The sequence below is a fragment of the Narcine bancroftii genome, chromosome 1 (genome assembly GCF_036971445.1).
Source record: "Narcine bancroftii isolate sNarBan1 chromosome 1, sNarBan1.hap1, whole genome shotgun sequence".
Lineage (NCBI taxonomy): Eukaryota > Metazoa > Chordata > Chondrichthyes > Torpediniformes > Narcinidae > Narcine > Narcine bancroftii.
Genome location: NC_091469.1, coordinates 211,248,478 through 211,263,396, shown reverse-complemented (window position 1 = coordinate 211,263,396; position 14,919 = coordinate 211,248,478).

Sequence of the window (14,919 nt, the reverse complement as noted above, 5' to 3'; positions counted from 1 at the left end):
GCTACTAGTTCCATTGTCTTCAAAGAACACCCATGGGAATCTAACACACAATTAGTAAATGATCTTCTGACGTGTTTAGTATTCGATTAATTTCTCCTTCTGCACCATTACAAGCAAAATCAAGAGACAAAAAATACAGAAACACTGGAGCAACTCAACAGGTCTCACAGCGTCTGTAGGAAGTAAAGATATATAACCGATTTTTCGGGCCTGAGCCCTTCTTCAAGGTATGTGTGAAGAAAACAGGCAGGTGCCTGGATTAAAAGCCTGGAGAGAAGTAAAGAAAGAACTTGTGGAGGAGTGCAAACCCACAGAGGGTGATAATTGGACTTGGATAGGACAGGAAACGAAAGGTGAGAAATTATCAAGGCGCAGTGTGGGTGTGTGAATGCAAAGCTGGGGAAAAGGAGACAGGAAAATGAAAGAAATATACCGGGGGTTGTAGGTTAATCAGGTGTAATTAGGGAGCACAGGCTCATGCGCTGGAAAGGCCTGTGTTATGAGCCCAGAGGACCCCAAAACCCACCATGCCAAATGGTGACTTAAACAAAGGTTGCTTTTAATTATCTTTAAACATGTAAACAGGATCAAACTCTGACTTATTACTATTAACTTAACTTAAACCCCTTCTAATTCTAAGCGTACATATTTGTAATGTATGTGTAAGTTCAGAAAAGTTCTTTAATTCACACTTCAATTTCACTTCTCACTCCTCCAAGTTCACAGGTATCAGGCAATTCTTATACTATGCGCAGAATGTAACATTTATGGAACTTCACCAGGCTTTGGTGTTTGAAAGATAAATGGTTACCGCTCAGGAAGGTTCTTGTCAGTTTTCAGAGAGAGATACGTTGCTCGTTGGACACCCACAATTGATTCCTTCCGATCAGCCACTTCAATGTCTTGCCGAAAAAACTTGTCCCATCAGGATTTTACAGGTGATATCCTTTGTCTTTCAGGTCACTACAAAGTTCCTTTTATGTTTCCCTTATTTCAAGTGAAACATTAGGCAGCCAGTCCTCTCCTCTTGAATGGACCACTTAGCTTTGACCAGGCTGAACTAAGCACTCACAACCCATCTTCAAAATTGGGCTTTTCCATAAGCTTGCCAGCTTGTCCTGTTCCAGTCCCAGCTGCTGCTGCTGAACTGTAGAACTCAATTCTCATTCTCTCTCTCTCTCTCTCTCTCTCTCTCTCTCTCTCTCTCTCTCTCTCTCTCTCTCTCTCTCTCTCTCTCTCTCTCAAACCCCACAATTTATCTCCTTTTAAAACATATCTATATATAAAATATAACATTATCTATCACAACTGTTACCATGCAAAACGGGCAGGGAGACCAAATCATCAAAGTTGAATTCTGATCCCTCATTTAAAGTAGTGTCAGTGGTGGATTAACCATTAGGCTAAGTAGGCGAAAGCCTAGGGGCCCAGAAGGAAAAGGGGCTGGACATGAGTGGGGACCTCAGGCTCCCATGCAGGAGCGGGGACCTCAGGCTCTATAATCCCTTCCACACCAAAAGTTCAATCAACCCTCTCCCTGGCACTTATCGACCTCCTTTCGACCCCTGGCATTTTTCAACCCCTTGGATAGTCCCATCAACCCCCCAGGGGTCAATATTGACCACTTTGGAGACCCGTAATATGTTATTTAATCATTTTATTCTATTCAACGAAGAGTGGGGCGGGGGGGGGGGCAGGTCAGGTGGGCCTAGGAACATGGGTGTTAGTTAATCCAGCACTGAGCAGTGTTCAGAATGAAATGAAAATTTTAATATTTTCCATTTATGAAAACTTTTGTCTTAGCTTTCTGAAATCTGTCGCTGAACTTTCTTATTTTTCCCTTCATTCCATGCCTTTCTTCCTCCTACTTTTCTTACTGGCCTGGTTAAATACTTTCATAGTTTGTAATAAACCAATTTCACATTGACTCCCTATCAATCTTCTGAAGGCTTCCACAATGAATTCTACAAAAACGATTAAACCGGGACTGTATTCCGATTATTGTAATAAACTTTGATTTTCTTATCCCTTTTCTAGCCCATTGGTGCTAAATAAATGAAAATCAACCTGAATATGAACAAAGTTAATTTAGCTCTCTATTTTTCTTCAACATCAATCTCAAAAGGATACATTGTACCAACTTTTACAATTATTAAAAGCTCATTAAAAATGCTACGTCTAATCTAGGAAATAAAATGTCTAATCTACCAAAATCCTTCACGTGCACCATCAAAAAAAATATTTACAAAGTCAAGCAAAATGGTCCAAGTCACAATCACCTCCAATTAATGTGTTTCACTAAGAAATGTGTCACCATTTCTTCCTGGGCATGAAGCCAAATCCTGTCATTTCCAATCTTACAACACAGTGGGAATACATTTACTAGGCTGACTAATGCCACTTTATTTTTTTATCAGTGTGAAAGGACATGAAATATTGGCCTTATACTGAACAATGGACACTGTAAGGTGCAAATGTGTGCGAATTCACAACCCATGATTGAAGAACTAAAAAGAAAGTACTAATGGGGAAGGGAGAAGTAGGGAGATTTCGGAAAAGAGTTCCAGTGAAGCAAGCAATGACAAAACCAATGTCCCAGATTGTAAATTGGGTGTGGCCATCTTTACAAAGACAAATTCCTTGTTTTCGTTGACACTGGGGAAAAAGCCAGGGAGTGGGGCTGAGTGGGAGGATGTTTAGAATGGCGGAGCAGACTCGATGGGCCAAAGGGCCTATTTCTACTCCTGTATCCTGTGATCTTGTGAATTGGCAATCAGGCTTTCATAAATTGGAAATCAGCTATTCAATATTTGTTCTGCTTGCCACTTTCAATTCCCAGAGCCAAATTAAGACCATTATAATGCTCATTGTCATATACATTTTACAACGTACATATGCACCAAAATTCTTTCTTGCTGCAGTCAAACGGTTGCTTCATAAAACAAAGCTACTGCAATTGTATAAAGTAACATAAAAGTGATAAGTACAAAAAAAGGGTAGGAAATAAATTTTACTATTATCGTAATGCAAGGAAAAAAAGTTGCATGGCAGACACTCCTTTTTGTGGAGTTGGAGCAATTAATGATTAGTGTAGTAAAGAGAGGTTCAAGAGCCTGATAGTTGTTAGAAAGAAACTGATCTTGAATTCAGAGGTGCTGGATTTTAGGATTCTGTCCCTTATACCCAAAGGCAGCAGCGAGAAGAGGTTGTGACCAGGGTAATGGGCGTTCCTTATTACATTGCCTATCTTCATGAAGACTGGATATCTTCAGTGAATGGGTGCCTACCCCTGTAGCTGCAGGAGGTACTCCACTTGTGCCCACACCTCTTCCCTTACCACCACTCGACACCCCAAAATGTTCTTCCAAGGAAAGCAACATTCCACTTGCGAATCTGCATGAGTCACCTGCAGCACTGATGCATCCATTGTGGTGTCCTCTACATTGGGAGAAACTGGACGCAGACTGGGATATTGCTTTATTGATCACTTTAGCACTGTCCACCTCAATAGTGGCCACCCATTGCAATCTCCTAGTGGCCACCCATTGCAATTTCCCACCCCATTTGTCGTTGGTCTCATGCTCTGCTAGACTGAGACCATTAGAGGAACAACATCATCTAGGCACCCTCCAACCTGTCTCATGCACTTTTCCCTCTGTCTCCTCTCTCGTTGCTTCCACAGGATGAAAAACAATCCCATCACTCCCCAAGTCAATTCACACCTTTCTCTTTGTGTCCCATGCATATGCAGTTAATGCCTTTTGTCTGTTTGTCTATACTCCTCCCCCCCTTTCCCCACCCATTCCTCCCTTCTACCCAGCCTTTTAATTCAGACGTCTGCCTGCTATTTACTCATATCTTGAAGAAAGGCCTGAAACGTCAGTTATATATCTTTTCATCCTATGGACCACTGCGAGGCTTGGTGAGTTCCTCCAACGTTTCCGTGATGGTTCTGCAGTCTCAGCGCCTGCAGATGTTTGGCTTTCACTCCATTTACCTGCTCCACTGCGAAATCCCTTCGAGGAATGTCTACTCTGAAGAAATTCTCCTTCTCACTTCAAGGGAAGTTCTGTGAGAGCCTCTCTCTCTCTTCTGCCTATCTGGACTCCCTGCTGCTCTCAATGCTCTGCAAACTATGTACTCACCCAGACTCGCTTCCATTTCGTTGCTGACGTGTCTGTCCATGGTCTCATGCTCTGCCACACTGAGACTACTCACAAATTGGAGGAAAAACACCTCATTTTCCATCTGGACACCCTCCGACCCAATGGCATCAATATCAACTTCTCTGGTTTCTGCTAGCACCATCCACTAGCCATCTTTCCCCATGTGTCCTTTTCTCTTGCTCTATCTATTTCTCTCTTGTCTTTTCCCTCTGTTTCCTTCCCCACACCTCTGCTTCTACAGAACCAAAAACAAACCCCCTCTCCCTGATCAATTCTCACTTTTCCTCTCTCCTGTCCTCCTGTCCATATCCAATTAGCACCATTCGCCTGTTGGGCTGAACTCCATCCCTTCTCCCCAGCCGCTTAATTCAGGTACCTGCCTGCTTTTTACTCATACCTTGAGGAAGGGTTGATTGGTTGTAGATTTTTACCTCCTAGGGACTCTCCGAGACCTGCTGAATTCCTCCAGCATTTCTATATTTTTACTACAATCACAGTGTCTGCAGACTTCTGTGTTTCACTCATGGAGAGGTTTTCTGATATATGTATCACCAAGAACCTGACAGCACTAACCTTCTGTTATTTGACTAGCTGAGTGGGTATGGTCATGCAGGAGCATAAGAGATGTCACGACCTCCTTCAAATTTGTTCTGCCATTCATTGTGATCATGTTGGATTACCTTCTTCAGTTCAATTTTCTTGCTTCACCTCCATACCTATAATTCTGTTAGTACTCAAAGCCTATTAATGATGAATAAAACCTATGAGTGTGCCTACCCAGTCCTCCAAGAATTCCAAACATTCACCACCTTATGTGTGAATAAATTTTCACTGAACTCAGTTCTAAATGCCTATCCCTTGTTCTGAAAATGTGATCACTGATTCTAGACCACTTTGCCAAGAGAAGCACCCTCTTTGCTTCTTGTTTGTGAAGCCCTGTAGAAGTTTTGTAAGTTTTAATATGATCTTCTCTCATTATTCTGAATCCATGGAATACTCAGTCTCTCCTCATTTGCACGATTACTGGAACCTCTCTGGGGGACCTTCTCTGCATACTTCTTTTTTCCAATCTTTTTTTATTGATTTTCATAATGAATGCAGTACAACAAAGAAAAGGGAATGAAACTCAACATATATATATATATATATATATATTTCAAGATAAAAATTTCAAACAATAATAAACTCAGTCCTCCTTCCATTCCACTGGATGAAAACAGAAAAGACATCAAAAATATTATATATAAAAAAAATTCACATAACCTACTCTATTAATAAAAAAGAAAACTAACCAAAAAAAAAACATCTGAGCAGCTTATCCTTATCCTGAGGGTTACGGATATTTTGTAGCTTTTGATTCATTTTGTGAATCATAAAACAAAGGTAAGACTATTTCATCTGGAAGAGTGAGTACATCTAATCACATTAAAAACGTTTACCTCAAATGAAAATAAGACATAAAAGGTCGCCATGTATCTTCAAATTTTACGGATGAATCAAATACATGATTACTAATTTTTTTTTCTGAATTTAAACAGGACATAATATGAGAGAACCATTGAAACACTGTTGGAGGTTGAGAGACTTTCCATTTGAATAAGATGGCTCTTCAAACCAACAATGCAGAGAAGGCTATAATCCTTCACAGATACAGAAAAACTCCCAATGTCTGGTTCAATAACCCCAAAAAGAGCAGTTATTGTTTGTGTTGTAGCTCGACCTGAAATACAGTTGAAAAGATATTAACAATTTATTTCCAATAGATTTCTAAGGATAGACAAGGCCAAAGCATACCAATGTAGGAATATCAGATTTTCATCTGTCCTAGTAGAGTAAATATTAGAAATGTTACTATGTCATCTTATATTTGGACATATGAACATGATGCACCACTTTGAATTGGATTAATGAATGTTGTGCACATATTGAAGATGTATTCACCAGTTTAAGAATCTTGTCCCATAAATTGGAAAGTCCAGTAATATGGTATTTAAGAAATTCCTAATAAGTAAATATCTAAAATAATGAATATTTGGTGCCATGTTTACTTGCCAGCTGTTCAAAAGGCATTAAGCAATCTTCTGTAAGTAAATTTGCAAACAAAAATAATACCTTTGATTTTCCATATAGAGAAAGATGGTCAATTTTTGATGGTCAAAAAAAATTATAAGAGACAGCACTAGATAAAGCATTTTTTTTTAATTAAAAATTTCCTAAATTGGAACCGGATTCACAATATATGTTTGAGTACTGGTTTAGATATATCCTTATTGATCTTGGAAAAGCTAAATGGAATAGAGGTAAGGAGACCATTGAATACTGCTGCACAGATTTCAATTCTAAATCTGTCCATAATGGATGATCCAATTGTCAAAATAAAAAAAATCCATTAAGTTAGATAATGAATATAAACAGCCCAGTGATAAATCTAAAATTAGGTAGGGCCATATCTCCATCTTTTTTCAACTTTTGTAAATGAAATTTACTAATTCTAGAATTTTTGTTCTTCCAAATAAAGGAAGAAAAATAAAGTCAATATTATATAAAAAAAGACTTTGGGATGAAAACTGGAATCACTTGAAATAAATATAAAACTTAGGTAATATTATCATTTTAACTGCATTAATATGACCTATTAAAGAGGAGACCATCTAGAAAAAGACAATTTCACATACTCAAACAGAGGAGGAAAAAGTAAGTTGATATAAATATTTAAATTGTTTAGTAATTTTAACCCCTAAGTATATGAAATTATCTCTGACAATCTTTAGTGGAACTTGAGCATAGATAGGGACCTGCATATTAATCTGAAAAAGTTCACTTTTACAAAGGTTTAACTTAAATCCAGAGAAAGAGTTGAATTTAAAAAAAAACCACAGATAACATTAACTGGGATATAGGATCATTATAAATGAATAGGACAGCTGCATACAAAGAAACTTTATGAGTTATTACTTAATTTTTGACAATCCCTTGAACCTCATGAGTGTCTCTAAGGGCTATTGCCAGAGGTTCTAAAAGCTAGATCAAATAGCAAGGGGCTAAGGGAACATCCCTGTCTAGTTCCCCTAAACAGCCTAAATAAGAAGAATTTGTTATTGTTAGAAAGGGTGCACTATAAATCAATTTAATTCATGATATAAAGATTAATTTTTTTTAACAAAATTAAATCTCCTTTATGTTTCAAATAAATAGCTCCACTCACTCTGTCAAAAGCCTTTTCAGCATCTAGAGAAGCTACACATTCTGGAATTATATCTGAAAAGGAATAAATAATATTCAATAATGCACTGTATGCTTCCATTCCAAGTATATCCATGCTTTTAAGAAAGGTGACATGAATCCAGGAGCCGCCTGACCATCCCCCTGTATAATCACAGTAAGGCATCTTTACTCCTGTACTCAAATCTCCTTACAAACAAAAACTAACATATCACTTGACTTCCTTACTGCACTAGTATTTTGGCTTTAGTGATTTCTGTCCAAGGATCATTATGAGTTGAGTTAAGAAATGACAAGGGTAAAAAGCCACTTTTGGCAGTTATATTCAGGCATACAAACAGTATCCAAGATGTGGACAATAAATTACAACAGCAAATGGAAAATGGTGTGTCAGAAGGGCAATGTTATGATAGTCATTTTAACATGCAAGTAGACTGGTAAAACCAGATATGGACTCGATCTCAAGAGAGAGGGAATTTGTAGAATGCCTATGACATGGCTGCTTAGATCAGCTTGTGTCTGAGGTGACTAGGGAAGTTATAATTCAGTTTTGGATATTGTGTAATGAACCAGAGTTGATAAGAGAGCTGAAGGTAAGGGAACCATTAAGAGGAGTGATCATAATATGACAGAATTCACCCCACAGTTTCAAGTTCAAGTTTATTATTATACAATTAGAAAGGACAACTGGACAAAACAGCATTCTTTGGTCCTAGGTGTTAAACATATATATAGACATAGCACATGTATTTACAAGTGATTTATATGCATTACATGTGTAAAAATAAATAAAAATTGTTAAATAATGATAGCATCTCAGAGGGATTGTATGAGCAGTTCATCACTCATTCAGCAGTTTCACTGCCCATGGGAAGAAGCTGTTTCACAGCCTGGGGTGTTCTGGCTCTGATACTTCTATATCTCATTCCAATGGGAGTATATGGAAGATGTTATGTGCAGGATGGGAAGGGACCTTAACAATTTTGCATGCCCTGTATCTACAATGATCCCAGTAGATCACATTGATGGGGGAGGGGGGGGAGACCACAATGATCACCACTGTTGCTGTTATGGTCCTGTGGAGTGGCCTCCAATCCGAGGCTCCACAACAACCATTGCACACTGTAATTCAGCCAGCCAGGGTGCTCTCGATAAAGCTCCTGTAGAAAGTTGACAGGATGGTGGCCAGTAGCAGTGAAGAGAAGTCATGTGACTGGGATAGGTCACTACTTAAGTGAACTCCAAGGAATTAGATGTTCTCTATTCTCTCCATGTGTATTGGAATAAAGTCCACAATCCTGAAGTCCACAATCATCTCCTTCATCTTGTCCACATTGAGACTCGGGTTACTATTCTTGCATCACAACACAAGATTTTCCACCTCTTCTCTGTAGTGTGACTCATCATTGTTGCTGACGATTCTAGCTATTGTCATGTCATCTGCAAACTTGATGACTCTCTTGGAGCTGGCGTTTCAGACGTGGGTCAGTAGCGTGAAAAGGAGCAGGCTGAGCACACAGCCCTATGGTGTGCCAGAGCTCAACGTGACGGTGCTCGACATTTTGCTATCGACACAGACAGACTGTGGAAGTCCACAATCCAGTTGCAGAGAGGGGTTTTGAGTTCCAGTGAGGACAACTTCTCCACCAGCCTTTGGGAATGATCATATTGAACGCCGAGTCAATGAAAAGCAGCCTGGTGTATGTAACATCATTCTCCAGTTGGGTCAGGACATAGTGGAGGGTAAAGGTTATAGCATAATCAGTGGAATAGTTCCATCTGTAGGTGAATTGAAATGGATCTAGTGACTCTGGGAGGTGTGCTTTGATGCATTCCATCATCAGTCGCTCAAAGCATTTCATAATGGTGGAAGTCAGTGCCTCAGGATGGTATTCATTGAGCCCTGTTAGTATTGCCATCTTTGGTTCCAAGGTGACGGCTGTTGTCTTGAAACCTATGGGAATTTTGGACTGCTACATTAACGTGTTGAAAATGCCTGTAATGATCTGCACAGTCCTTCAGTACCCAACCAGTTATGTTGTCTGGTTTGAGATGGAAAAATTAAAACCAGAGATGTCAGTACACCAATGGAATAAAGGGGACCACTGAGGCATAAGAGAGGAATTGGCAACATTTAAATGGAAAGGTACCTAAGCATAGAGGATGGCAGAGAATCAATGGCTGGAGTTTCTGTGAGAAATATGAGAATTTCAGTACAGGTGTATTCCAAAAAGGAAGAAATATTTGAATGGAAAATAATATATCTGGGGCAGATAAGAGAGTTAAAGTAAAAGCCAAAGTAAAGGGAAATGATGGGGCATAGAAGGAAGCAGAAATTAGTGAGAAGGACTCAGAAGCTTTTAAAAGCTTCCAGAACACAACAAAGAAGGTCATTCAGATGGAAAAGATAAACTTTGAAAGGCTAGCAAATATATCAAAAAATATACTAAAAGCTTTTTTTATATTAAGAGTAAAAAAGAGGCAAGAACAGATGTAGAACTGATAGAAAATGATAATGGAAAAATTATAATGGAAGTTAAGGAGATGGCAGAGGAAATGAATGAGTATTTTGTATTAGTCAAAGGTTTCAGGGGAGAGAGGTGAGTGCAGTCACGATCGCCAGAGAGAAGGCATGATCTTCCAAGCATCTATAGATTTTGAGAAAGGTTACTCCGCCAATTAAAGAGGAAGGGAGGCAGCAGAAAGGAAATTATAGACCTGTTAGCCTTACATCAATGTCTGGGAAGTAGTTCACACTGATTGTCAAGAATAAGACTATAGAGTACCTGGAGGTGCATGACAAGATGGTCCAAAGTCAGCTTGGCTTTCTTAAGTGAAAATCTTGCCCGACAAACTTAATGCAATTTTTTGTTAGGAAACCACAAGTAGGCTAGACAAAGGACATGCAGTGGATGCGGTGCATTTGGACTTTCAAAAGGCCTTTGTCAAGGTGCCACACATGAGGCTGCTAAACAAGATGAGAGCCCATGGAATTACAGGAAGGGTCCTAGCATGGGTAGAGCATTGGCTGATCGGCAGGAAACAGAGAGTAGGAATAAAAGGATCCTATTCTAGCTGGCTACCGGTTACTAGTGGTGTTCCACAGAGGTCTGTGTTGGGTCACTACTTTTTACATTGTAAGTTAATGATTTGGATTGTGGAATAAATGACTTTGTAGCTATGTTTGCAGATGATACAAAGACAGTTGGAGGAGGAGGTAGAGAGGAGGAAATGGAGAGGCTGCAAAGAGACTTAAATAGATTAGGAGGATGGCAAAGAAGTAGCAAATTAAAAACAATTTTGGAAAGTATTTTTGCAGAAATAATAAAAGAGCGCATTGTTATTAGGATGGGGAAATAACTCAAAATTCGGAGGTGGAAAGAGACTTGGGAGTCCTTGTTCAGAATACCTTAAAGGTTAACTGCCAGATTGAGTTGGTGGTGAAGGCGAATGAAATTTTGACATTCATATCTAGAGGAATAGGATATAAGAGCAGGGAGAATAGAGGATAGAAAATTACAACACAGTACAGGTCCTTTGTCCCACAATATTGTGCTGATGTTTATATACCTACCCCAAAAAAATAAATCCCCCTACCTCATAGCCCTCTATTTTTCTTTTATCCATGTGCCCACCTAAGAGTATTTTAAATCCCCCTATTTTCCAGCCTCCACCACCATCCCTGGCAACCACAACTCTGATGTCTCCCCTAAACTTCCCTCCCTTCACTTTGTACCTATGTCCTCTGTTGTTTGCTACTCCCATTCTGGGAAAAATATTCTGTCTGTCTATCTTAACTATGCCTCTCATAATTTTGTAGACCTCTGTTAAGTAACCTCACATAACTTCTTCACTCCAAAGAGAAAAGCTCTAACTCTACTAACTTTGCATCATGTGGCATATTTTTCCAATCCTGACAACATCCTGGTAAATCTCTTTTACACTCTCTCCATGGCTTCTATGTCCTTCCTTTCATGGGGTGGCCAGAACTGAACACGACGTTCTAAATGTGGTCTCACGAGAGATTTATAGAGCTGCAACATTACCTCACAACTCCTGAACTCAATCCCCGACTAATGAAGCCCAGCATCCCATAGGCCTGCATGGCAATCTTGATAGGTTTTAAGTAGTCAAATTGTATTCAGTATTTAGTTATTAAAGTGAATAAAAATATAAATTAATTATCTGACTTAAATTATTTACCATTAATGTCTGTTATAAAAGATTACTTGAATAAATGGAAAGATTTACCGTTAACTTTGGTAGGAAGAGTGAATTGTATAAAAATAAATATATTTCCTAGACTTCAGTATTTTTTTTCAAAATATTCCTTGTAATGTACCGAAGAGATTTTTTAAAGATTTAAATATGGTTAGGAATTTTTTTACAGAAGGGAAAACTGGCGAGGGTATCTATGCATAAATTAACTTAGAAATATAAGTTAGGTGGTTTGCAACTTCCAAATTTTTAAAATAATTATAATGGCACTCAATTGAAAATTATAAATAGAATGTTTGATTTAGATAGCCCAGTAACCTCATTAGATATACAACTGGAGAGAACCTTTGTTTCAGAATAAAGGTTTACCTTTTATGGTTGATAATAGCCTTTTTAAAATTTGGAATCAGAAAGAAGTAGAACGATAAATTACTGTTTTGAGCTGAGTCGCTCCTTATCATTTGAAAGGTTGAAGGAAAAAATATCAAATCCCTAATCATACCATTTATTGCTGTTATCAACTTAAATCAATGTTGTATGATTATTTTAGGAGAATTTTGCATTTACCTAAGGAACTAAAATTTAAAACGTTGGTCCAGGATGGAGTAAAGAAAGGTTTTATTTCCGAAATGTATAAATTGTTGCAGCAGAAAATGCTTAAGATTGAGCTGCATAAATCGCGACTTAAATGGGAGAAGGACTTAGGAGTTCAATTTGAAAATGATAATTGGAGGAAGATTAATAGAGATGCTTTGACAAAGTATAGATATGTTAGGTATAGATTGGTGACTTAGAATTTTATACATCAATTATATTTGACCCCAGAACATTTGAAAAGAAACAAGCTAAGTGCTTTGGATCTGTGTTTTCGGTGTTGTGAGCAAAAAGGTACGTTTCTGCACTCATTAAGGTCTTGTGATAAAGTTAGGGGCTTTTGGTCTAGATTAAGAGATTGCTTACAAAACATTCTAAAAATAAAGTGTTCTTTAGATCCAAAGATCTTTTTAAATTGAAGATGCTAGTGAAATGGGGTTGATACATAAATTAGATAAATTTCAAATGGGATTTTTATGATTAGCTTTGGCAGTGGCAAGGAAATGTATTGCTATTTCGTGGAAGGACCAAATGGAGCTTAATTTACAATGATGGCCTTCGGAAATGAGGCCAATGGAGAAGATAATATAATTTAAAGGATTGATATTATGTATTCAAAAAGATTTGGAGCCCACATTTGGATCATTTTAATTTGAAAATTTAAGACTGGTCTTGAGTGCCGTTGGATTACCTTATTATAACCATATAACCGTTTACGGCACGGAAACAGGCCACGTCAGCCTTTTGAGTCCGCACTGGTTCACTTGAACAACTCCACTAGCTCAACCCTCCCACTCTCTACCCATAACCCTCCAACCCCCTCTCCTCCAAGTACACATCCAACCTTCTCTTAATCGACAGAAGGGACCCTGCCATAACTATCTCTTTTGGAAGATCATTCCATTCTGCCACCACTCGCTGAGTGAAAAAGCATCCTCTAATATTTCTCCTAAAGTTTTTCCCCTTTACCCTTAACTCATGCCCTCTTGTTCCAACCTTCCCTGCCCTCAGGGGAAAGAGTCTGTTTATGTCTTGCCTATCTATTCCTTTCATAATTTTAAATATGTCTATCAAGTCACCTCTCAGTCGTCTATGTTCCAATGCATAAAGTCCCAGGCTCCTTAACTTCTCACTGTAATCCAGATGCTGTAAGCCAGGCATCATCCTTGTAAACCTTCTGTGTACCCTCTCCACCTTATCTGTATCCTTTCTATAATTAGGAGACCAGAACTGAGCACAGTACTCCAAACCAGACCTCACCAATGCTTTATACAGCCGCAGCATCACTTCCCAGCTCCTATACTCTATATTATGATTTATGAAGGCTAGCATACCATAAGCCTTCTTAACCACCCTAACTACATGGGAATCCACCTTCAGTGAACTCTGTACCATAACCCCCAGGTCCCTCTGCTCCTCAAGGCTCTCCCCTTAACTGCATAGGTCCTATTCTGGTTATTTTTACCGAAATGCACTTGTCAACATTGAATTCCACCTGCCATCTTTCAGCCCACTCTTCTAAACAAACCAAATTCTTCTGTAATCCAAGAAAACCTTCCTCCCTATCCACCACTCCCCCTATTTTCATATCATCTACATATTTGCTTATCCAGTTAACCACACCCTCCTCTAAATTATTAAAATAAACGATAAACAACAAGGGATCCAGCACCGATCCCTGAGGCACCCCACTCGTCATAGGCTTCCAACGTGACAGGCATTTCTCCACCATGACTCTCTGCTGTCTATCTTCCAGCCACCTCTGAACCCATGTCACAATCTCTCTACTAATTCCTAGTGAATGAACCTTCCATGCGGAACCTTACTAAAATCTAAATAGATCACATCCACTGCTCTACCTTCATCCACCTTTTTTGTCACTTCCTCAAAAAACTCAACAAGGTTCGTCAAACATGACTTTCCCTTTACAAACCCATGCTGGGTGCCCTTAATCAATCCCTGCCTATCCAGATACGCGTATATACTATCTTGAAGAATACCCTCCATAACCTTCCCCATCATCGAAGTCAAACTCACTGGCCGATAATTACTTGGCCTACACCTAATGCCTTTTTTAAACAATGGAACTACATTCGTAACCCTACAATCCTGTGGTACCACCCCCTCCTCCAGTGATCTTTGAAAAATCACTGTCAGTGCCCCTGATATCTGCTCCCTGACTTCCCTTAAAGCCCTGAGAATAATATCATCAGGACCAGGAGACTTATCCACCTTTATTGACCCTAGAAGCTCCAAAACCCTCTCTTTACTAATCCCTATCCTCTCCATAACTAAGCCCTTTGCCTCTCTTATCTCGTATGAACCAATGTCTCTTTTCCTTGTGAATAGGGATGAGAAAAAAATGTTCAATATTTCTCCCATCTCATACGGTTTATTATATAGTTCACCAGTCCCATCATCCAGTGGACCTATTCTATTCTTAATCCTCCTTTTATTGTTCACATATCTGTAAAAACCCTTATGATTCACCTTTGCCTTATTAGCTATGGACACCTCATACCTTCTTTTTGCCTTTCTAATTTCCTTCTTAAGGTTTTTCCTGCAATCTAAGTAGCGATCATACATCTCCTCAATCCCCTGTTTTTTTTATATTTAGTATAGGCCTCCCTCTTGTCCCAAACCAACTTCTTAATTTTACCAGAAAACCACAGTTCCCTTGAACTTTTGGTCTTCCCTCTTGGCCTGAATGCAAAATTAA